The sequence below is a fragment of the Canis lupus genome, chromosome 29, assembly GCF_048164855.1.
Source record: "Canis lupus baileyi chromosome 29, mCanLup2.hap1, whole genome shotgun sequence".
In the NCBI taxonomy this organism is placed as follows: Eukaryota; Metazoa; Chordata; class Mammalia; order Carnivora; family Canidae; genus Canis; species Canis lupus.
In genome coordinates this window covers 23446237-23472046 of record NC_132866.1, presented here as the reverse complement: position 1 = coordinate 23472046, position 25810 = coordinate 23446237, and the positions used below count along the sequence as shown (strand labels likewise).

Sequence of the window (25810 nt, the reverse complement as noted above, 5' to 3'; positions counted from 1 at the left end):
GAGACAGTAATAAATCTCAGCTTCTAATTTCTTCTGCAGTCTCTTGGAGCCGAGTTCCTAGCATTAATGCCCAGAGGTTTTCAAGAAAAAGGAAACCTGCTTTTCTGGAGTGATCTGGAATGGCCTAGGCAGGTACTAGTGAGGGGCTTGATGACTGTCAAGATTTCCGTTGGTCCTAGGATTCTATTAATTTACATCTTTAACATTTTGCTCTTATCTATATTAATTATAATATCCTGTGGTGGCATAGTCTAAGCATGAAGTAAGGAAAAGGGAAAATGGAATCTAATGTAAATTGTCTGCTGTATTCCAGGAACTGTTATTATATCTTGTTTTATTTCCTCTAAAACAATAAGCATCACCCAGTAATCTGTTTTTCATAGCTAAAGAACCTAAAGCTCTAAGAAGTTAAATAGCTAAGTGTGTCAGTGGTGAAGGTGGGACTGAAACCAAGAATGTGTGACTGGGGGTTCTCTCTGCCTCACCATGTGGCACCCAGAGATTAGAGAAGGAGGGAAGGGTGCCCCAGAATTTCAAGAGGGCGGTAGAACTTCAATGAGACTTGAAAGAAAAGTGGTAAATGGGCAATTCAAAAGCCAGGGAAGATGATGTAATAAGGGAAAGGATGTTTGCAAATTCACAGCTGTAAAATGAGCTGAGAAAGTGAGTAAAGTAGTTGAGTTGGAAGAGAACTGTCATAGGAAGCATAGGGTAAGAGAGACTACAGACTAGGTCATGCTTCTGTCATTCATTTTTGCAGGGCTCAAAAATATGTCACACCTGTCTTTTTGCAAGGCTGTTGTCCCTAGAGTAAGTCAAATCTGTGCCCAGCTTGCTAGACCAGCTTTGGATAAGGAATCTCTGCAGAGACAATATTTAGATAAAACCTAAGAGAAAGCTAACAGCAGCCTGGCATGCTAATGTGTTAACAAGGGAGGAAAGGTCATCCCATTCAAGAAAGGAAGACCATAGCTGCTGGAGCCAGTGGACTGTGTGGAGGAGTGTCTGTCACAAGGGCACGGGGGAGTTCATGCAAGAGGAAGGGTCACATTCAGCCTTGTAGGCCATGGGAAGAAATATAATTATGTGTGAAATTTAAGGAGAAGCAATTGAGGGTTTATAAGGAGGGAAACAAAATGGTCCACTCTTATACCTGAAACTACTATAACATCGTGCACCAACTAAGTTCAAATTAAAAAATAAAATAAAATGACCTACTCTGGTTGTGGGGTGAAGAAAAGTTTAAAGGGCTGTATGAGTCCACTCTAGACAATTGGATTAATCCAGGCCAAAGATCATGGGGTTCTCAATGAAGCTGGTGGAAGTGAGAATGGAGTGAAGTATGAAGGGTTTGAGATATGTCCTGAGGATGGATTTGTCAGCACTTGTGATGAAACAGATTTTGGCTGTAAGGTAGAAGTCCCTACCGGAAAAGGTTTCTGGCTTGAGAAACTCAGGAGTTCAGCTTATTATATATATATATATTATGTTGGAGAGTCTATGAGTCATTTAAGAGATGTCCAGTAGAGAGCTGGATATTTCTCCAACTTGAACTGGAACTCCAAGTATTCATTGCTGGCTTTGTCCTTAGATCAATACTGAGATAGAAATAGGAGTAGGACTGCCCAATAAAATGCAGGATATCCAGTTACATTTGAATTTTAGATAAACAATGAATATTTAGGGGGCACCTTCTGGTGTTTGGGACATACTTTCATTAAAAATTTATCAGTAGCTTATCTGAAATTCAATAATAACTGGGTGTCCTGCTTTTTAATGTGTAAATCTGGCAACCCTGTATATGAGCTTCACCGCTTTTTAGCCCTGTTCCCCTGCCTGCCTCTGTTTCCAAGTCAGTGTTCTTGTCCTTCCTTTTTTCCCCTTTGTGGTTATTTTGAAGCATTTTACAATTGTGGGTGTGTGTGTGCATGTGCGCATGTGCATTTCTTCTTTCTGCCTTATGTTGGCTGATCCGTAGTTTTAATCACTTCCTGTTTTCTTCTCATACTTTCACTGCCAAAATAATTTTAAAATGCCGTATTCACTTTTATATCTTCTGTGTCTGAGCTTCAGGTAGTGAATCAGACCTATTAATAAACACTTCTCTCCACTTCTCTCCCTGTTTAGTAAGAGAAGGTTGGCAGCCTAACAACTAACAACGCCTTCAATTTTTATAGCGTTTTTATTATTTTCAAAGTGTTCTTATTTTATGAGTTGGTTTTATTCAACATTCCAAATCTGAAATATAAAATTGTGCTTTAATAGAATAGGGGTAAAACTGTGGACCACATCACAAAATCCTCTAAATCAGGCATCTAATAGATGAATGGGAAGTTGATGTCTGGAGAGTGACCTAGTCAGCATCCAAGCTGGAATTAGAAATCCAAGGCTCTTTCCCAGACCATCTAAAGCCAGATAAATATAGGGCCAGGAAATAAAGGCCAAAGCTCAATATAGTGAATATTTACAATAGGATCACTGTATTAACCCAGTCCAAACTGCCACAGGTTAGGCCTATCAGGTGAACACGAGATCCTTTGGCTTCATTTATTCCACAAAACCTTTTGTGAGTTTGTCTTCTCTCCCTTATGGGGCAAATTTCCATTGGAGGTCAGTGTTTTCCCCTGGAACAGTATGGTTGCTTTATTCTTAAGGTGACATTGTCAAACACCACCTGCTATTTCTGGTTATTGAAAAGAGTCCAAATGCTCAACAGGGCATCCTGCCTTTCCTCCACTCCATTTCTCTTCATATCCTTGCATGACTTGAATAGTCAACTCACATTGGTTTCCTGAATAGAGATGCCCCCTTTCTAGGGGTAGGGGTGTAAGGGAAAAGTATTCCTTTCTTGTCTACCTGGAAAGCTCCAGCACTCTTTTCCTTTCAAAGTTTCTCCTACTCTCTTGGGAAAAGTTAAATTCTCTGTCTCTATTCCCTTGTCATTGGGTTTACAGTTTTTTTGCAAAGACAACTTTAAAACACCTGTACTACATGAATAAAAATGTGCAAAAGTCCAAATGCTATAGTTTGAAAGAAAACATCCATGTATCATTAATAAAGTTAAAAGACAAATACCATGTTTGGAAAAAAAATGTTCACCATAAATGTAATATGCAAAGGGGTAATGTACATAATAATCCCTAGAAGACAAAAATTTAGTTTTAGTTTATAAGACAAAAATTAAATAAACCAAAAAAAAACACAGAGAAATTTGATATAAAATAGGCAATTCACAAAAGGACAAATCTAAATGGACAGCAAGAAAAATGAAAATTATCCCAATAATGAGATAGCATTTCACTCATTTGGCAAAAATTAATTTTAATATCAAATATTGATTTTGCCTATAGGAAAACTGGAATTCTTGCTTTACATTGGTGCATGTATGTAGCCATTGTGAAAAGCAATCTGTCATTACCTATCAATATTTTAAATGAGCATACTTTTTAACAATCTCACTTCGAGGTACCTGTGATTCCAAAGAAATAAACCATACATGTACACGAGGTAGCATGCATCAAGACACAGCTGAAAGTTTAGAAACAGCTTATATATTCAGTAATAAGATAGTGGTAAGATCTACAGTAGTATTTGGGATATGTAACAAATAAAATGAGATAGATTTATATCTGAACATGGAAATGCTCCAAGTGAGAGATTTTCACTCCACACACTGAATGAAAAAAAAAAAAAACACAGATTGATATGTACAAATCATATCATTTATGTGAAACTAGTCAAACCCAGATAAAGGAAAATGAATGAGACAAACTATGTATTTTGATAGATTCATATATTACATAAATGCTATTAAAACTAAAATGTTTAGAGGCACCTGAGTGGCTCAGTTGGTTAAGTATCTGACTTTAGCTTAGGTCATGATCTTAGAGTCCGGGATCAAGCCCCACAGAGGGCTCCACATTCAGTAGGGAGTCTGTTTGGGATTCTCTCTCTTGTTTTGTGCATGCTCTCTCTCAACAAATAAAATCTTTAAAAAAATAAAAAAAAACCAAGAAACTAAAATGTTTACAAGGATAGTACTAAATTCATAGAATGGGTAACTCTGGAGAAAGATTGGGATTGGTGTACCAATCAAGGAGAAATTTAGTTTTATTACTAGTTAGATTTTCATTTTTCTCATAGTGAGAACAATCCACTTCTAATATGCAAATTTAAAATGAATCATGTCAAAAGTGAAAGTCCTGCTTGTCACCCTAGAATCCCACTTATTCTCGAGACATATGCAAAAATCTGCAGGTATAATTTTAGTTTTATTTCTCCTTACATTTCTATTACTGTTTACTTTCTATATTTTAAATCTATATTATGAGGTGCAAAAAAATCCTCATTTTCTCATCTTTTTGACAAATTCAATTTTTTATCATGGGATATCTCACTTTGTTCCATTTCATTTTTTACCTAAAATTCTATTGTGATAGTAATGATTCTATGCTTGCTTTTTTTTTTAAGTTTTCCTGATCACTTTCTATCCATTCTCTGATTTTGACTCTTTATGTCATTTTCTGTGTCATCTGCAACTAGCATGCATCTGATTTTATTTTGAAATTTTACTTAATCTAAGAGTAAATCAATTTTAGTCAGTTTTACTCTACCTCCTTATTATGATCACTTTTCTATGATTGACTTAATTCTTGCAATCATTTTTTCCTGTTTACTTTATGTTCTTAATGTTTCCTTCTTTTTCCCTAACCTGCCATATGCTGAATTGTTTACCACTTTTTAAAGTTCTTTTTTTTTAATTAGTATTTTTCAAGTTGTAAATTCTCTTTCTGTTACTCAAGTGTGATGGTTCTCAAATTTTAGAGTGCCTCAAAGTTAGCTGGAGGGTTTGCTGCCAGGCCCTACTTTCAGAGTTTCTGATTCATTAGTTCTGGGGTGGGCCCCATAATTTGCATTATTAGTAATCCTAATCATGATGTTGCACAACACTTTGCAGACCACTTTGAGAACTGCTGCTCTAGTGAGTACTCTTAAATTTTTAATACAAAATCACTTTATATTTCCTATAAACATCTATGTTTAATCCTTTTTTACCTCCCCTGCAAAATGGTAAGAATCTTTTCATTCTCCCTCTATCCCTTTTCCAGGACATAGGTAGCATGTAAGATTTTACTGATAGATTACTGTAATATCTTTATATTATGCAACATAACAAAATCTTTCTTTAATTGGAAATTTTACTTTGCTCACCAGCATTTCCTATATCACAAGGTACAAAAATACAGAAGTATCAGTGATACAATGATACGTGGGTTTTTTCTTTTTTAGATTCTTTTTTAAGTTTGTTGCAGAATATCTTGATTTTTTTTTAATGAGCTCAAGGGTAGTAACCAGGTATTTGCATTGTCTTAGTATACCTCTAAGTTTTAATTCTTTTAAGAGTAAAGTTTACTTTTTAGAGCATTTTTAGATTTACAGAAAATCATGAACATAGTACAGTTTCGATATAACCTGTGCTTAGTTTCCCTTATTATTAACATCTTAGATTAATATGATACATTTATTATAAATCAATGAACATGTATGGATACATTATTAACAACTAACTCCATATTTATTCAGATTTCCTTATTTTTTATAGCTAAGGTTCTTTCCCTGTTCTGGAATACTATCCAAGATACCACATTACATTTTCTAATCATGTTTCTTTAGGTTCCTCTTGGCTGGGGCAATTTCTTAGACTTTTTCTGATTTTGATGATATTGACAGTTTTGAACAGTATAGTCAAATATATTATAGGATGTCCCTCTATTGAAATTTGTCTGATATTATTCTCAGGATTGGACTAGGATTCTAGATTTTGGGGAGGAAGACTGCAGAGGTAAAGTGTGATTCTTGAATATATCAAGAGTTCATGCTATCAACATAACTTATTACAAGTGAGAATGACCTTGATCACTGGCTGCAGTGGTGTATGTTTGTCAAGTTTCTTCATTTGTAAAATAACTCTCTCTACTGCCCTTGAATAATGTACTCTTTGGAAGGAAGTCACCATTTATAGCCCTCACTTAAAGAATACGGAATTATGTTCCACATCCTTGAGGGTGGAGGAAGTACATAAATTATTTGGGATTCCTCACACAAGATGTGTCTCTTCTCCCCATTTATTTATTCACCCAATCCTTTATTTATATCAATATGGACTCATGGATATTTATTTTATATGTTGGTTTGTAATCCAATAGTACGTTGTTTATTTTTTGCTCAAATTTGTTCAGCTTTGTTTATCTTTTTCTTAGCACTGCCTTATTTTCTGACACTACTTTCAAGTTTGTTTATTGGAAGTTCATTCAGTTAGAGCTCCTGTGTCCTTTGACACATTCCCATCATTTTAAAAATATTTTTCTTGGCACAGCCTTACTTTCTGACACTACAGGATGCTCCAGGCTCATTTTGTAAATGTACTGATGCTTCAGACCTATAATCAGCTATTTCTCCAAGGAGCCCTAGTTCCTTTATTTGAGAATGGTATCAGAAACCAAGATCTGAGACAATGTTTGTTCATTCTACTGGAGCAGTAGAGTCCTTGCCTCTACTGCTTCTTGGCTGAAGGAACAAGGAGTTATATGTATGTATACTAATATGTGTATCTATAGATAAAATAATATATATAATCTATATTCATCTATGTCTATATATCTATAGATATATGATATCCATCTGTGTCTATATTAATCTAAACATGAGTTCATACTGATGTTTCCAACTCCAATCCATTACCACAAGGATTGTTTTAACCTCTTCACCTTTCTTATCTGTAATCTTCCATACAGTAGTGAGAACCCTGGCTTTCATTATCCTGGATCTATTTACTCAAAGGTTTAATTTCATTACATATGCATCACTGTATCTTAAACCCTTGAGTGTTCTTCCAGTTGTTGAATGGATTGCCATTTCTTCCAGTTATTGATTCTCTTCAAATGATGGTTTTGTTTGCCATTTATAATCGCAGCTCTCCTTTCTGTGGATGCCACTTCTGATTGCAGAAGCCTATTTCTAGCATCTTTAGGAGTTTGACTATATATGCTACCGAAGGGGTGCCTCATGCTTTGTATTTGTGGCAAAGAATCTGTTTTTCCTGGAGTAGCCAGTCACCTGAGACATTGCCCTACTTTTTATTCCCGATGTAAAATCCCTGGTCAGTAAAAAAGCATAAAATAGAGAAGGTTCCAAGCAGCCTGCTGCTCTAAAAAAAGTTTCTCAGTTAAGCACCTTGATGATTTCCCCAGAGCCCTTTCATTTTCTCTAACTTAATCAAACCTGAGCCTGAACAACCTCTGGAATTAGCCTAACTTTGTAACCATCTTAATTTGCATGTTTTGGTCTGGTCTGTGATCTTTTCCCTTCATCCAATTTATCCATGTTCTATTTTTCAGAAAGTCTTAACTATTTTTGGTTTGCTGATTTTCTCCTATTTTCCAGATTTTATGAACTAAAAAAAAAAAAAAAAGATATTTATTGCAGTTTGAGATTTATCTGGGTCATCCTTCTTGATGGCCAACTTAAAGAGAGCAAAAATAGTCATCATTATCTCTATTACCAGTAAGGAGTACAGACTTATACTTAGCAGATCTTCATTATATTGTGTACCAATTAACAAATATATGAATAAATAACATATAAAGAACGGTTCTACATAGCCTATTCAGGGGTTACAATTACTCCGCAATTATATTTACAGAACTAACGGGAATATATATCTTTTCTTTAGTTTGGCATTAAATGAATTGGGGGAGGAAAAAGAGAAAAGAAGGAAGAAAAAATACTGAGAACTAAAAAGATTTCTATTTCTGACCACAATTGCACAGAAGAGACTCTTCCCATATGTTCTCTGACATCTCCATCCCTCTCCCCCGCCACACCGTTCTTGTGCCACAATGCTCATTGGCTGTGCACTGTAGAGATATAGCGTAACATTCCTTTTTAGTTTTTGCTGCCTTACCTTATAAAGGACTTCATTTTTCTTCCTCTGGGTCAAAGGCAGCTATTTTCAATCTGAATAGGCTGGCTGCACTTCTAGCCTCACTCAATCATGGGGCTGATGCAGAGAAAGCAAAGTGTGTGCACTGCATTGTGTGCTGTGTTTTGTCTAATTTATTTCTGTATTGGGTTCTAGTCAATGATCTGGTGGACTGACCCTCACTACCATACTCTTCAGTCTGTGGAAAAGTAGTGGTAAACCTTTGTTAAGAGCCCAAAGTTTTTTTTATTTGTCTCCCATCTATGTATCTATTAATAATATGAAGAAATATACAGCTGTTCTTCTTTTCAAGTAAGCCTTTCTGAAGTGAGCTATGAAACTTCATTTAAATAATCCAAATTATTAAATTTCTTTCCTCGCTGTTGTTGGTCTTTATAAATTCAAACAACTTCATCCAAATCATTAAATATCTTGTCAGAGACCCAGTGATATTTTGAATAAATGTTAGCCTAGAACCGGAAGCTTAGCCTATGGTTGAAACATTTTTTTAAGACCTTAATATCTGAAAATACTCAAAAATGTAAGTAACCAAATAATTGGAATCATTACTGACATTGTTGTTATGATTAATCTTAAAAAAATAGAAAACTTGGAATCAAGAAATTAAAATGTACTTCTAGCTCTGCTGAGTTACTTTAGAAACGTTGAGTAATATCTCTTATCCTGTTTTCAAACTATAAAATGGTTTTATTAACTATATATTTTCAAAAGTCTGTATTAGCTCTAAAATAATCCTATCTATTACATGATCTTTTTATGCTCTACATATGTAAGGGATTAAAGGTTTAAGTTAAAATTATTTTGCCAAATGCTGGCTATTTGTGGATGTAATGAAATCTGTTGTCACATTAAGGGCAGAGAGCAAGAAGGTGGATCTTACACTGAGTGGAAGTAGTCACATTGAATAATACAGCAAGTGTCTGCTTTTTTGGTAGTTTATTAATACAAGAAACCTCTTAAGGACAAATGAAAAGTCATTGGAAATCTCATGTTGGTGAGATATTCTATAATGACCAACCTAATGAAGATATTTTGAAATAGCCACTTCCCTTGTGGAAGGTTTAAAGAGTACACTGGCAATTCGTCTTCACTGGCAACAACAACCCATGTACCTGTAACAATCTGATTTCTCATTGTGGGGCATTTTATTTTAGTTAGATATAGCCTGGGGAGAATTAAAAAAAAAAAAAGGTATGAATAATATCATGGACGGTGATTGGAACGTGTTGTTGTTTGGTTTTGAGCTACCACCACTAGAATTACCAGGACTTAAAATTCTATCCTGTGGTGGAAACCTGCAGAGCAGTTATACAATCTCCTTGGGAGCCATTAAAATAGTTAAGTTGGAGTTGCTCCCATCTCTGTCCTGACACCTCCTGGTCTTCTCCATTAATGCAGCTCCAGCATTTCACATCTCCAGTCTTTAAATCCTAGTCAAGCTCAATTCTGGGGCTGCAGTGAGGAGATAAAAAGGACATTTTCCCATCATTACTGAGACTATTAATGACTTTCCTATTAGATAGTCTTAATGTTGTATTTTTCTATATTCTTGGTGAACTGGGATTAACAGCTCCATTGTGTGAGTCAAAAGACAAATGATTTCCCTCTACCAAGAATATCTGTCCCACTGAAAACCATCTATTAGAACTTCCTTCGAGTATCTTGCCAATCTTTGGCTAAGTTCCTTTGTCTCCTTATTTGTTTAGATTCTTTATTCCTGTGCCCTGAATACTTCATCACTAGCCTCAACATTTTTCCCATCTTCAAAACACCCTGAACAGCACTTTCCAGGGCCAGACTTTCAAAAATAGATGTGCAGATTAGGTCCCACCTCCCTCCAGTCCACCCCAACCCCTGGAGACCAAATTGTATAGTAAAGAAGAACTTTTAAAATATATATATATATTATGTATTTATTTGAGAGAGAGAGAGAGAGAGAGAGAGAAATAGGGAGAGAAAGAGAAAGTGTATGTGTGCAAGTAGGGGGAGGAAGAATGGAGAAGGCGAGGCAGAAAATCTCAAGAAAATCTCAGGCTCCACAGCGAGCATGGAGCCTGACCAGGGGATCCATCTCTTGACACTGAGATCATGACCTGAGTCAAAACCAAGGGTCAGATGCCTAACGGGCTGAGGGGCTGAGCCACACAAGTGCCCCAAGGCAGAACTTTTTAAGTACAATGTGAGTTTCCTAACAATCCCACTTGGATCAAGAAAACAAACTCACTCTAATGATTTGTGAGCTTCAGAATTTTTCAAACTTCTGGAAAAATACTTCAAATATTTTTCCCCCATATCAGTTTCTGGAGTTAAATACACCTTTTTCTTTTTTTACACTCCATACCCATGTTCCAACTTAAAATCTGATTTCTACATTATGATGACTGTAGAAGTATAGATAATGAGATAAAGAGATATGTAGATATTGGGTATAGAGATATGTTTGATACATCTCTTGTCATAGCAAACATCTGGAGATGTGAGGAAAAAATGGAATCTTAAGATTTGCCTCATTTGCATATCATGGTAGGTAGAACTCTTAGGCCTACAGCCCCCTCTACTGGGTGGATTTTCTAGATTTATTATGTATACCATAAGCAGGAAGACTTAACCATCCTTTTTTTGGGTTCTTGATCACACTCTATTAACTCAAAATCCTACCCCTGCTCTGACTCAGAAGCCTATGTGGATTCTCTGTTTCAAACTGAACTCTGCCTTAACCCATTATGAAGATTTGGGATTGAGTCCATGCTGTTAAATTAATTAAACAAGGAGGCCATTAAACTGAAGTGGCTCCAGCACTGTGGTAGCCTACATGGGCAATCCAAAAATCCAAACCTATACACATGCTTCAAGGTTATAGAATCGAAACCTAAGGACAACAATCACAAACAATCAACTAGACTTTAAGCTATTGCTAATAAATAGTTTTCTTATTTTGCTTCTGATGCCAACAGGCAGAGGGAGCCTGCAGGACTGGCCAAGACGGCCCTTGGCTTTATGCAGAATGGAAATCAAATGCAAGCCAGCAGGAAGTGAGAGCAGAGTTTATTGAAGATAAACTCTGAGAGAGTAGATACAGATGAACATCTGGGAGACTGGGAAAGGTAAGGAACCAAAGTGTGAGTCTTGGCTTTGTTCAGGGACTGGGGTTTTTATTGAGAGTGGTGGTCCGGTGAGCCCTCAGGCACACAGGAACTGGTGAAGACAAGGGTCCAAGTGTTATTCCTTGGAGCCAGGGGCCCATGACACTGAGATGTCTAGCGCTGGTAGTCAGAATGTGCATATGATGGCTTGTCTGGTCATTCTCACTGGGTCCTGCCTTAGATGTTATCTATCTAAAGAGATCACTAACTCCTTGTCCCTTATAAGGAGAGCATACATTGTGTGCATTATGAGGCATGTGTAAACTGGAGTTGGAAGGCAGGTCCTAGCAAGAATAGAAGTGGGAGAAGGAGCAAAAAGCATATTTTTATGGAGTCCTTCAGTTTCCCTGGCTCATTTCTGCCTTTTCTCTATAAAAATCTCCTAAAGCTTCTGTCAGTGGAGTACTCCTGACACTTCCTGTTGGGCATTGCCGGATTCCAATCAGTTGGAATCCGGCAATGCCAATTCCAGTTGCTCAAATAGACTTAATATTCTGCTCAAATAGACTTAATATTCTGCTTCACTTGTCTTTTAACAATACTCACCATAAAGAACTTTACTTTTTTTCTTCTAAAAAAACCTGGTATCATTAGTCCATTATATTCTTTAAGGCCAAAAGCTCATCAATTAATAATTGAACATAATGTATTGAATGTCTATTACTATTGAATGCCTATTATTATTATTGCCTGGTGTATTACATACACCATACTAGGATCGGCAGATGCAGAGAAAGCTGAAAGGTATTTTGTTTGATACATTTCCCTACTTGACTTTTGCGTATGCTTTAAAAAAAAAAAAAAAAAAACTAATAAACAACAACCACAACAATAGAATCGAGTAGATGGTTTTTATAATGTTCTGAGACAACTTTGTGTTGTTTCAAAATAGTCCAAAATAGTCTGTCTTAAAAAGAGGGCACTAGTTTTCCATAAGCTACTCCCAAACACCTAAATCAGCACAATCTCATATAAGCAAAGTCTTGATAACGATGTTCTTCTCTGCCCTAATGTGTGGTTTTTATCAGCTCTCCTCTTTGGGAGAATGAAAATTCTATTCACAGTCCTCATAAACATGGAGTTCCTGAGCTTGAGAGCAGGAAGGCACTGCCATACTGGGAGGCCTTGGGTTTGCAGTGGAAGGAAGCCTGAGATATGAGATTTGGTGAATCCTGACTCTTTGGAGGCAGTATTATTTACATCTCTCTTTGAGATAGAAGGGTAGAATTGGCAAAAATGGAAACTAAAAGAAATATTCACTTTTAAGTCTTTTGGGTAATGTGAAACTGAAAATATCAGTAGTCTGTGTATGTTTGGTACACATAGACACACAATTATGCAATGACTGTAAAATTAATTGGCAAAAGATACATATACATGAAACGTTAAGTCACCCAACATTAATTATGTCTTTCAAATACTTGTTAGCAAAAAATGGGTGTGATTATCATAATCAATCATTATTATCCTCATAGTTGACATTTATTGGTCATTCATTGTTTTTAATTTTTCTCTAATTTATTGCTCTTTTGTAGGCAATAGACATGTTGAAAGTCAGTTTTGAGTGTTGGTGGTCTTACAGAGACAAAATCCAACTATTTGAGGAAGTAAATTTCAGTCTGTCATTAAGTTGGTGACAGTGAATAGGGATCTAGATCCTCCTAATAAGAATATAGAGCTTTAAGCATCCGTTAGCCCCGCTACAGGGGCCAAGTAAGTAGATTGTTTGAAGTCTGGGGAAATAGGCAGGAAAAAGCCAATCTATAGAATTAAAGATAGAGTTTTAGAGACAAGGTTTACCTATTTTTTCTCTTTCACTCTTTTTCGTATTCTCCTCTTCTCTCCCTCCCCCCCCCCCCTTTTCTTTCCTTTTGTTTCTATGACACAGCTATTTAAAGTCCCTGGACCTTCTCTGTGACCTTTGGCTGGTATCTTGTTTCCTTTTAGGATGGGTAGTCCTTTAAACTCAATACAATGGGTCTGTTTGCTATTGAATTGTTTGTTATAAACCAGGAGCCCTACCTAGAGGCAAAAGGCCTCTCCCCATTAATAAACCTCAAGAAATAAAGTATAGGGGATCCCTGGGTGGCTCGGTGGTTTAGCACCTGCTTTCAGCCCAGGGCATGACCCTGGAGTCAAGGGATGGAGTTCTGCATCTGGCTCCCTGCATGGAGCCTGCTTCTCCCTCTGCCTGTGTCTCTGCCTCTTGTGGAGGACGAGAAAAAATAAGGCCATTCCACCTCAAGTTTAGCATTAGCACTTTGGCCCCTGTGAATAAGAGCTGAACTTTATAGGAAAAACTGCAGAATGTCCTCGGCAGAAAATCCCATATCAGAAAGACAACAGAGCCCACGCCTGTGGTAGAAAGTCCCATATTAGAATGAGAATGGAGCTCAATGCCCTTGAAAGCCCCATATTAGAATGAGAACAGAGCCCAATGCCCTTGTAAGTCCCATATTAGAATGAGAACAGAGCTCAATGCCCTTGAAAGCCCCATATCAGAATGTAAACAGAACTTGAGAAATTCCTCCACCCCTTCTGAAAATCCCCTAGACCAGCCCATAAAAACCCCAGCTGTAAGCCACTTCGGGGTCCAAGTCCCTGCTCCACTGTGTCGAGTATACTTGGACCCAAGCTTGAGCTTGTAAATAAACTCTCGTGGGCTTGCATCGGTGTCAGCTCCTTGGTGGTTTCTCGGATTCGCAATCTTGGGCACCTCTCTCTCTCTCTCTCTCTCTCTCTCTGTGTCGCTCTCTCATGAATAAATAAATAAAATCTTAAAAAAAGAAAAACAGAAAGAAAATGAAATACAGTATATACAAAGAAACCAAAAATCAATTATTTCCAAGCTGGCCAGGTAGGCAGCATTAAACAAATGGCATAAACATCTCCTTAGAAGTTAGAGATCAGTGTTAAAATTTATACTGAGTAGGACAGAGGTATTTCAATCTTTATCCTTTTCTAATTCTCTTTAGAATTAGATTTCCTTAAATTTGTGGCACTTGTGGGTTGGAGGGGGGACTTGGAGGAAATCACACATTACCAGGACCAAAGACCAGAGTAGCTCCCGACCTCCTCCTAAGCCTGAGGCTCTTTATGAGAGTCCTTGTTCCCTCTGGCACACTGGTTCTTATCAAAGTCAACTTTCAGGAAAAGAGCAAGGGTAATTGTCAGGATTGTGACAATGACTGAAGGCTCATAGTTAATCTTTCTACTCCTACTTATATTTGCATTTTAATGGGAACAATGTTTTAAATAAAGGGACTGAAACTTTGATCCTGGAATTTTAAGTCTTGGAGAGTTTGTGAGGAGTCTGTGTCCAGGAGGAGGCAAGGGTTCTTTTTGCCACCCCGCTATCCTCCACTGTTCCTCCCGAATTCATATTATGTAGACATCTATCAATAATGAAGACAACTAAATTTGAAACCCAGTTCAGACATTTGCCAGAAATATACTTCTGGGCAAATCTTTTACCCTATCTCTGAATGTCATTTCGCTCATCTGTAAAATTAGTAAGGAGTAAATTAAGCCATATGTAAGATATTGTAGCTAGTTCTTCATCAGGCATGACAAGCATGTGTTTTCCAGAAGTGAACTGAGTGATGCTCATCTCTACTCTGCAACCAAAATAAAACTGTGCCTACAGCCATTGATTCTCCAAAGTGCATGTACCAAACATTGGCAACATATTTTGCATGAGCTATTGCGGGGAATATAAAGTGAGTAACATTTGGGTATTAGACATGACTTTACATCATAATGACAGAAAGAGAAAGCCCTGGGATTAGAAAATTATTATTAAACTGTAACTTAAAATATTATTCAAAGGGCTATTGAGAAGGCAGTGTGATAGAGACAAAAAGTGTTGACAAGGTCAGTGATGGATGGAGGGATATAAGGCCCCTACAAAGACAGCAGAAGAAGGCCAAGGATCCTGAGAGAGAGTGAACGGGGAGAAAAGATCTATGGATAACATCATGCCAAAATCATATTTGAGCTACTAGATGCCAGGAAGCAGGGCCTGGGAGGCTATGCTTGATAGAAAGATAAGGACTTTTCTCCAAGTGAAGGGACTAGGAGGAAATCGAAAGGATGGGCTCCACTTTTCTGTTTGCTCAGACTGTTCTGAGCAAGAATGGAAGAATGGTCTTCCCAGCACTTCTGGCTCAGTTAGTGCAAAGGCAAAACAAAGTGACAGCAGTGGTTACACATTTCATTTCTGTCATAGAGCTCCCAGTCGTTTTGATCCAGTAGGTTTCTTCTTCCTTCTATCTTTTTTTTTCTTTCTTTTTAAGACTCACAGCCACCCTGCCATGATGAAGGCCTCCCCGTTGAGAAAGCCAGGAGGCAGGCAATTCTGCACACTTGCTCTTTAGGTCGACCTTTGTTAGAGATGATTTGACATTTACTCTTTTTCCAAGCCCCAAATTAATTCTAGGCATCTCATCAGTCTGTTTTCAAAATCATGTCATCTTATTTTTCTCTCATCAAACATGTAGATTTTGGGTCTTTGTGATAAGGCACTAATTTCCAGCTTCCTTACTGTTCTCTTTCTTGCATGGGGTGGGGGCCCATCCAGAAATTACCAGCAGTTTGTATTGTAGATACTTCAGTCACTTGAATTTGTATTTTCTAATCTTTGACATGCAAAGTTAAAGATAACATGAAACCACTTCTTTTATCAGACAGGATTTGCTCAGCTTGCAGTATACAGTTCCACTAATTGCTCATTCAGTAAGGAGCTGCTGGGGATGTAGCTACTTGAAGGTTGGGGCAGAGTATAAACCGTCAGGTTGCTGCATACTTTGTTCTCAGGGAAAATCATAGAGGGATGATTAATTTTCTTGGGGTTGTGTTATCAGTTACCCTGCTCTTTTCCTCTGTAGTTAGCAGCCATAGTGTTTGTACTGAGACCATGTGATTAGTGTAAAACAAAAACAGAATTCAACTGAGTGACTTTAAAAGATCTAATTGAGTGGTTTTTCTTTCAACAAGTCCTTAATTGGGCAGCATCACATCCAGCAAGAAGAGAGGAAGGCTGAGGAGCTGTGCTAAATACAAGACTTTTATAAGCAGAAGGTAGATGGGACAAGGGACTTAAAAGAGTGAATTTTTTCAGGCAAGGTTATCCTTGCTTAAGGGGAAGGCGGGGGGGGGGGGGGGGGGGGTGTCTTAGTCAAATGACCTCACCAGTACTGATTAGAAAATTCCAGACTTACTGGTTAAGAATTCCACTCCTGGAAGAGGCTGCAACTGCAGTTAGGTTAGGTATTCTCTTGGTGGAGTTTACCAAAAGTGATTCTTCTTAAAGAGGCATCGTATATGAGGTTCTTTGTGGAGAGTGTGGTGTGTTGCAAGAGTTACACATGTTCAGATAGAAGTTTGCTCAAGAAGACTGACCCCGTCCAGTGTAGGGTGGGTGGAAGCGCTGTTTGATGGGGAAGAAGCGCCTCAGGTAAATACACAGACAGAGGCAGGAGTCTGAGAGACCTAGGTCTAGCGACTGATCGGGACCAGATTTCTGGCTGGAACCTCAGCCTCAGGGTGGGCTGACCAATTGAGATTTTGCTGGGTTAGCTTCTCCTCTATACAGAACACTGTCTTGGTGCCAGATTTGGGGATTGGGAAGCACATTTTGTATTCTGAGTCCTGATTTCTTTAGCCAAGCCTTTCCTCGAGTCAGTGGGTGGTCCTGGGAAGTCAGAAGCAAAATTATACTGTCTTAATCATGCCCTTACTGTATTTTCTCTGAATTTTCTAGCAACAGCTTTGGCAACATACTTTTATATTTTCTTGGCCTTGGCTCCTCCCAGCTTCCTCCGGGAGGATTCTCTGGAAGAAAGGAGGCTCTTGCTTCTCCCCAGTGTCCTGCTCATTAAGGACAATGGTAAACATTCGTGAATACAGATGTGACTTCTCTGTCAAAACACACTCGTCACTGAATCCCTGCCCTGAGAACACAGGAAAAAATGAGGCGACTTTCTTAGAGTCAACCAACGTCTCCTGCCTTGTGGATTCATTTGTTCATTACACAAACATGTTTTAAGTACCAGAAAGAATGAAAAGGTAGATGAATAGACTAGGATTCTTTGTTTTTTCAGGGCCCATTTGCAAGGTGCTGTGCAATAAATACAACGGAGAATAACATATGCTCTCTGCTTTTGAACAATCACAATCTGGTGAACTATCGGAGGAGGTAAACACAGAGTTAATTTAAAATGTGTTAATTTGAGAAAGGCACGACGGCACGGTGGAGAGGTGCGGGCCCGGAGCGGAGCGACGTCGGACACGCCGGATCTTCCTTCGGAACCATGTCGAGACAAGAAGCAGGCGCCAACGCCTCCTCATGGGTCGTTGCTTCTCGGCGAAGCTCGGCAGTGTCCCGGGCTCCAGAGAGGAGGCCGGCGGAGGACCCGAATCGAAGAAGTAGGGAGGCCAGTAGGGGCGGCAGGGGCGGCGTCTGGAAGAACTCCGGCCTCCAGCAGCCTGTGGCCGCCGGTCCCCGGGAACCGCCGCTCTGCTTTGGGTTGAAGAACGTGTGGGTCGGCGCTGTGATCGGTCGTGGGGGGTCCAAAATAAAAGACCTCCAAACTACAACAAACACGAAAATACAGATAATAAAAGCTTATCCAGAAGCAGAGGTCAGAATTTTTGGGAACAAGGTGATGCAAGCAAAGGCCAAAACAGCGATAGATAATCTTGTTAAAAAACAAGAAAATTACAATTCGAAATCCAGAATTGACTTACCTCCAATTAAGAAAAACTTTTATAGGCAATCAGAAACAACAAGTTCAATGTCACAAGAGCAAGTAGACTCATGGAGGAAAGAAAATAATAATATAATGTGCGATGACTTAAAAGAAGGCGAAAAGCGCCGTATACCCAATCCTACTTGTAAATTTGAGGATGCTTTTCAATATTATCCAGAAGTTATGGAAAACTTTAAAAGGGCAGGGTTTCAAAAACCAACGCCAATCCAGTCACAGGCATGGCCAATAGTTCTACAAGGAATAGATCTCATTGGAGTAGCTCAAACCGGAACGGGGAAGACGTTGTCTTATTTAATGCCAGGATTCATCCATCTTGACTCACAGCCTGTAATTAGAGAAAAAAGGAACGGCCCCGGCATGTTAGTCCTCACACCCACGAGGGAATTAGCGCTTCAGGTAGAAGCTGAATGTTCTAAGTATTCGTATAAAGGCCTTAAAAGTGTGTGTATATATGGTGGTGGAGATAGAAATGGACAAATACAAGACCTGAAAAAAGGAGTAGATATTATTATTGCAACTCCTGGGAGGCTGAATGATCTACAAATGAATAACTTCGTCAACCTCAGAAGTATAACCTACTTGGTATTAGATGAAGCTGACAAGATGCTAGATATGGGATTTGAACCCCAGATAATGAAGATTTTGTTAGATGTGCGCCCAGATAGGCAAACCATTATGACAAGTGCAACCTGGCCATATGCTGTCCGCCGACTTGCACAGTCATATTTGAAAGCACCAATGATTGTATATGTTGGCACTTTGGATTTAGTTGCTGTAAGTACTGTAAAACAGAATATAATTGTCACCACGGAAGAGGAGAAACGCTCTCATATCCAACGTTTTCTGGAAAGCATATCTTCTCAGGACAAAGTCATAGTGTTTGTCAGCCGAAAAGCCATTGCTGACCATTTATCAAGTGACCTGATTCTGCAACATGTATCAGTAGAATCTCTTCATGGCAATCGAGAGCAGTGTGACCGAGAGAGAGCATTAGAAAACTTTAAAACAGGTAAAGTAAGAATATTGATTGCCACCGATTTGGCATCAAGAGGTCTCGACGTCAACGATATCACACATGTCTATAATTACGATTTCCCCCGGAACATCGAAGAATATGTACACAGAGTGGGGCGTACTGGAAGAGCAGGGAGGACAGGGATATCTATTACGCTCATCACCAGAAATGACTGGAGAGTTGCTGGCGAGTTAATCAATATTCTGGAAAGAGCACATCAGAGCGTCCCAGAGGAACTTGTGGCAATGGCCGAGAGGTATGAGGCACATAGACTAAGAAAAGAAACGGAAAGAAAGTTGGGGAAACCCCAAGGAAAACCCAAGAAGTTTTATTAGTCTCCTTGAAAAGTGGTGCCAGCCTATTCAAAGATATCAAGATTTTTTTAGAGCTACACTATTTAGAATATCCAGAAATACTGGAAAAATGCTGGCTGGCACTATGAAGAGACAATGGATTCGTAAAAGAATAAGTGTTTAAAAATAGAATTTGACATTTTATACTTTTCTTTAATAAAATCAAAAGCGTTTAAACACGAGTTAAATTTTTTTTCATGGATATTAAGGAAAGTAGCATTATATTTCACTTATCCTTATTTAAAAAGTAAATCTTCCATAATGTTGTATTAAGGTCAGTCTTTAAAGAGTTTAGCCTGTTCTGATGTCAATGCAGTGGAAAAGATACTGGTAACGAATTTTTTTATATGATAAAAAGATAAGCTGATCTGTCTTATGAAAATGAATCCTTTCATTTTGTTTACAGTATTTTTTGGGGTGTACTTTTCTTAAGGGATTACATTTCACCTCCTAAATGAAACAATAAAAGGATTTCATGAGAAAATAAAAAAAAAATAAAATAAAATAAAATAAAATAAAATAAAATAAAATGTGTTAATTTGGGTAACAGAGGTCCATCAGTGGTGCTATATGAACACAGGAGGTAGAGCTGGTTTGTGAACGTGTTAAGGAGAGGTCCCTTAAGAGCATCAGCCTTGATCTTTGAGGGGAAAGTAACTTGGCAGAGGTGGAGGGTTGGTGGCAGAGGAATAAAAGGACCAAAAAGAACGAGGTGCAGAGCGTCCGATGTTCAGTCCGCCACCTTACACCGAACCAACTGAATGAATGAAGAAAGCTCCGCTTGGCATGGCCCATTAACTTTCCAACGATCCTCTGCCGCATTCGCACAGCCGTTAGAGAATTCTTTTCAGGGTGTTTCCCTATTATAGCCATTTGGAGATGTGAGAAATTACACTCAACAGCCCGGAAAACTACCCCCAGAGCTTTCATTAGCATCTGCGTATCATCTCCTTGTGCTGGTAAATATCTAGATTCCTCGCTCCAGCCACTCTACCCGAGTCTTCTTGCTGGCAAATAAAACCCAAGCACTCATCGGAAAATAAAATATTTACCCTGCACACTACCGTAAGCAAACCTATCGGTGCACCATTTTATTTTATTGTATTTTATTTTAATTTAATTTAATTTTATTTTTTCCTGGTGCACCATTTTAATAACCATTGTGTACAGAAACACCATGAAGTAGATGATGTATTTTCTCCAGATCCACAGAGAAAGAGTGATGAGATGGTGCTCCAGGAAGGCGCTAGGTCTATGAGCAAGCTTGGTAGGCTGGCTGGCTGGCAGGCACGCACATGGTGTTGCCAGGAGGACGTGGACCATGTGTTCCTGCTGCAGAGCAAGGTGAGACAAAGTCAGATGCAGACCAGCATTGGGAGGCCTGGAATGCCAAGGTGAACATTTGGACTTTACCAATGCTAATCTTTTAAGTCCCCGTGCCCTTTCTGAGCTGGACTCTCTTGGTTGTGCTGGGATACATTACAGGAATATATTCTTCTGAGATGCCTTTTCTTTAAGAATGAGCCCTTTATGCATCCCTCCCCAGGTGGTCACTTTTAAGGAACAAACGCCAGTAATTGCTATGGGCTGGACCTTCTCTTTAATAGTCCAAGGCAATTTCTGGTGCTGAGTATCTAGACAGGAGCCATAGTTTTTGCTAACATTTGATAGTTTCTCTGTCCAGCTCAGAGAGGACCCTAGCAGCTCTGGCCTGCGTCCTGAGGAGGGTGCCTGTATTAAGCCCAGTTTTGATGAAAGGGGACAAGCCCACAGGCAGATTCATCCTGAAGTCATCGATTGGAAAATTTCCTTGGCCCCACACTCAAATTCTGAGCAGATACCAGCATCCACGGAATCCCAACAGGCTGACTCAACAGTGGAGCTGAAAAGCACAAAGCATTCTCACATCAGCGGTGTCGTGTGAAACATGATGAAGCGTGTATTATTACCTCAGTAGATCTCAGTGGCGGTTTAACTATTAGAGAATTTCACAGCATATATAATGTTATCAAAATGAATCAATACCTTAACCTCGAGCCTGATTCTTCAATTACTGTAACTACCAGTTGCTAATTGGAATGCTTTTTACACTCTGTGCTCCCGTTAGACTGTCCACGCTGCCCGTGTGAGTGCAACCGAGGAGCACAAATAAATTGAGCATGAACAATTAGACTATTCTGCTCTGGGTGATCTAAAGAGAGATGTGAAATGCCATTACATGGCATCGTGATTCTGAATCTTTGGGTTGAGGCTTGATTCTAGTTTACTGAATGTCCTGGCAGAATTGGAAGATGAGATTTTTAAAGACCTGAAGCATTTCTAAAACATTTGATGTTTTCAAATGGTAATGGAGAGTTTCACCAAGATGCTTTACGTGGCATCTAGCAGAGCTATAATCAGCCTGAGGTCTGCTATTTAAAGCTACTCTCTTGAGGCAGAGAGGGTCTGGCTTTGAAAGATGATGGGAGGATGCTAAGCTTTTGTTACTACTGGGAGAAGTCTCACTTTATACTACGGTAGGCAAGTGGCTCTGGCCAAAGGACCTCCTGTGATGGAGCATGGCTGGGCAAGCATGGACCACTGCCTTTTGCTCTAACATTGACTTTAGCCTGAGACCAATTTGCTGCCCTTTGAGGAGGAGATAAAATCACTGTGTTGAAATAACTGAGCTCCAGTGAACAAAGAAACAAATCTAGCAGTTTTCAGTGATCCTCTGAAGCAAAACAAATCAGGGATACTTCAATGACTAATAACTAAATGTGTCAATGACTTTTAATCAAGTCAGCATTTTCTGGCAGGTCACAAAACAACTGGGTGCTTCAGATATAGCCTGACCTGGTAGAAAATAAAACATCATCAATTTCATATTTGTAAGGTAATTAAATAAAACCTGGGAAATAACATTGTTTGCCAGGCCAGGTTAGTAGGTACAAACCTACATGCTAACCAAGGCTGGGCACGCAAATGACTTAGTACAGTACAAGGTTTTTAAAGATCTAATGTGCATTAAGAATCACCCAGGGATCTTGTTAAAATTCAGGTCAAAGGCCTCTCCACCAGAGATTCTGATTGGACAGTTAGGGTGAGGCCAGTTAATTTGCATTTCTACCAAACTCCCAGGTAATGCCATCTGCTTGTGTCTGTGGACCATCTGGTGAGTCCACACACATGTCTAATGGGCAGGGCTGGAGGATACTGGATAGAGTCTGCTTCACTAACTGGAAGAAGAAGCTGAATAACTTTATGCTGGGATGGAGGGTTCCTGTTGATGCATCATCTGAATTTTAATGAAATCTTCCACTGTGAGCAATTAATTAGCCTTTTTTCTTTTAAAATTCTGCTCATGAAAAAGTAAGACCTATCTATCAGATAGGTATGGTCAGTAGGTCACCGATTTGAAAGAGCTGGCTTTGTTATGTGTCCTGGAGATGGGGCAAATATGATGCTGTCAAATATGAGAGAGAGAAAAATAAAGCCACCCAATGCTAAAGGCACAGAATGTATACATCTTCATCCGATTCTCATGCTTTAGATCTCCAATGGCTCTTTCAAAATCCAAGTGAGACAAAATGCACAGGATTCATTTCCAGGGAAAGAACATGGACATTCATAGAGCATGTGAACAAGGATACTGCTCAGTGGGCATTTCCTGTTTGTTTCTCAGCCCCTCTGTGTTGAGCCCTGGGCTCATCACAGGCATGGATGCTTCAGTGAGGGATGCTGGCAAATAATGTTTCTTTCTTTCTTTCTTTCTTTCTTTCTTTCTTTCTTTCTTTCTTTCTTTCTTTCTTTCTTTCCTTCCTTCTGTTGTCTACAGCAAGGCCAATTAGTGCATCTAGGCTACATCAGAAAAATGTGAGCTGAAATAAGAGTGACATTCAGAAAAGATTTCTTTTCAAGCTCTGTGTCTTTAGGAAGCCTCCATGCAGTGACCTTATACTTGGAATTCAGCTTTCAGCTGGTATATCCAGCATTAAAGGTGACAGGGAAAATAAAAGTCTTCCTTCCAAAGATTGTGTGTGCCTTTGGCAAAGGTTATAGATGTGATGTCTTTGAACATCCTTCTTCATGATGGCTCTGTCACTGGAAATGGGCAGAGAAGAGAGGAAATCTGTAGTGAGCTAAAGCTGTTTTCAGGGTAATGACTGTCAACTCCTGTTCCTCTTGAATGCAGAACAGCAATGAGTTTCATATTTACATCTAAATATCTGGTTTACTTACCAGTTTGCCCCCTCCCTCTCCTTCCCTGACATAGCTTTGAAGACATAGGATAAAAAGGAAGAAATATTGCATTTAAAAAGAAAACAGTAAAATACTCCACCTCATCTAAACAAGTGATTTTTGAGACTGGAAGCAACTCATTAACTCTTGCAGCTCTTAGACTTTTCTTTGTGGCTCCCCTTGTTTTTTCACCAGGTGTAACAGAAGGCAGAAGTGTACCACATGCCCTTTCCAGTCCACTGTCCCTGCCCAAAGGGATCCAGATGTCTCTAAACATGGTCGGTTACAGGTCATTATCATTATTTCGGTGATTACTCATTCACTATCCAGGGTGGGCTAGGGACTGGAGGCAGGGACAAGAAATGCCAAAGAAGCACATTTAGAATTATAGTCCTGCAGTGAAGTTGCCATTTACCAGCACACTCCTTTCTGCTTAAGCCATTTCAGGAATGTACCTGGTATGCCCATGTATCCATCAGAACCCTACAGACCAACTGGAACCGTGTCTCCTGCTTGATGATTTCTGTGGTGACCTAAGCTACCAAGTTTCTTGTGGAGCTAGGTGCTTCAGCACAACACAATGTGAGAATGAGCCTGTTACCAGCCCAATTCCTGACATTCCTGCTTATGACAAAGTAGATGTCTTTGAAAATGTTCAGTTTTATAAGCATCTTTCTGAGTTTTTGTTGTTAGCTCAGCATCATTACCAGCCCCTTCTACATTGTCCTCTGTGTAGCAGGGGAAAGTTTGGAACAATGTCATCTGGAAGCCTTATTCCTACATGATTCCAAGTTAGATTTCATTACATTGGTGAGATTTGAACACTGAATGAGAAAGAGAATGATTAATCTCTGGGGCAGCTACAGGTAGAGACATGGGCAGATGTGAATGTTCTGGCAGCATTGTATGGTGGTTGTAGGGGCACTCATGGAGGTGATGAAAACAGAGAAATCTTCAGTAGCCTTCTTCCCTGTGATTGCTGATGTTTGCTGTGATTGCTCCTACAGGGTGGAAATCTTTAACTTCCCAATTTACTGTTACAAGGGATTCCACACACAGATTTGCTGATTTTGGAATTCCAACCAATGGCTTCTTCATTCCCTTTCTCTAGGTAGACATCTCAACAGTGGTGCAAGCCTCTAATCCCTGTTTAAAAACATTTTTTACTAGGACTTCCTGGAGGATCTTTAGTTTTCTTGACCAAACCCTGAAGGACACAAAGCCTCAATCCCTCATTAGCAAAACCTAGATTAAAATATGCCCACCCAATAAGGTATTGTGAGAAATGAATAAAATAATGCATGTAAAGTACCTGACATAGCTCCCAGAACTCCATAAATACTAAATTCCTTCTTTATTTCATAGTGCAAAGCACCAGGGCCAATACTCTAGTACTTGGTCCACGAAGAATTAATTTATTAATATAGTGCCCAAACCAGGTATAGTCACACCACAGGGACTGAATAAACATGTATTGATAGAGTAATTCCTGAGTTTGGCCAAGCTAATTTCTAGCACATCTGCTACCATCTTTTATGTCAGGTAAATAGTCCTGGGGGAGCCTTCCAACCAGCCATTGTAAAGTACTTTGATAATTCTAGGTTTTGGGATCAAATCACCACAGATTAAGAGTAATAATATCATGTTTCCTAAAACCAGTAGCAGAGTTATATATTACTGTCTCTCACCTTCCATCTAATGCATAACATGGGATATGACTGTGGATTTAAGCTGCATACAGGTTGAAGGCAGTCAACCCTAGGACTAGTTTGGGGTAGCAGTGCCCTTATGGGCATCACAGTTATCCTCTGTCATTCTGTTCATTAGTCAGTAAAAGAACAGTAGAAACAAACTCTAGTACTTTTTATTTCTCTATAGAGTTAAGTGCAGTGATTCCTTTGTGCTTTCAATAAATGTAGCAGCTGTGATGTGAACTAATTTTTTTAAAAGAGTCCACATTTAAAGATTATTTATAAGGAGCACTGTTTCTTCTATCACATGATTAGAGCAGCCAAGTAGGTAAACATTGGAACTCCAAGAATGGTGGCATCTTTTTGGGGAGCAGTCTTTTTGGCTTATTTGCCCTTTCTGTTGAGGTAAATTTCCCCTGCAGTAAGTTCTCTAAAGATCTATTTTTCATTTCCTGATGTACATATCTTGTTTGGCCTTGATACACTAACCCCAAGGACACATCATCTCTAGTCAGCAGCATTCTAATTCTGCTACCCTTCAAGGCTGCATGGTATCTTAAATGTAGTCTCTGGAGACATACTGACTTGTTCAGATACTGGTGTTTTCTGATTCAT

The 25810-nt window shown here is 39.0% G+C and overlaps 1 pseudogene; it reads left to right on the top strand.

Annotated features, from left to right (window-relative positions):
- Positions 1 to 17382: 17382 nt before the first annotated feature.
- On the top strand, positions 17383 to 19465 carry LOC140620899 (probable ATP-dependent RNA helicase DDX43 pseudogene; annotated as a pseudogene).
- The last annotated feature ends 6345 nt before the right edge of the window (positions 19466 to 25810 follow it).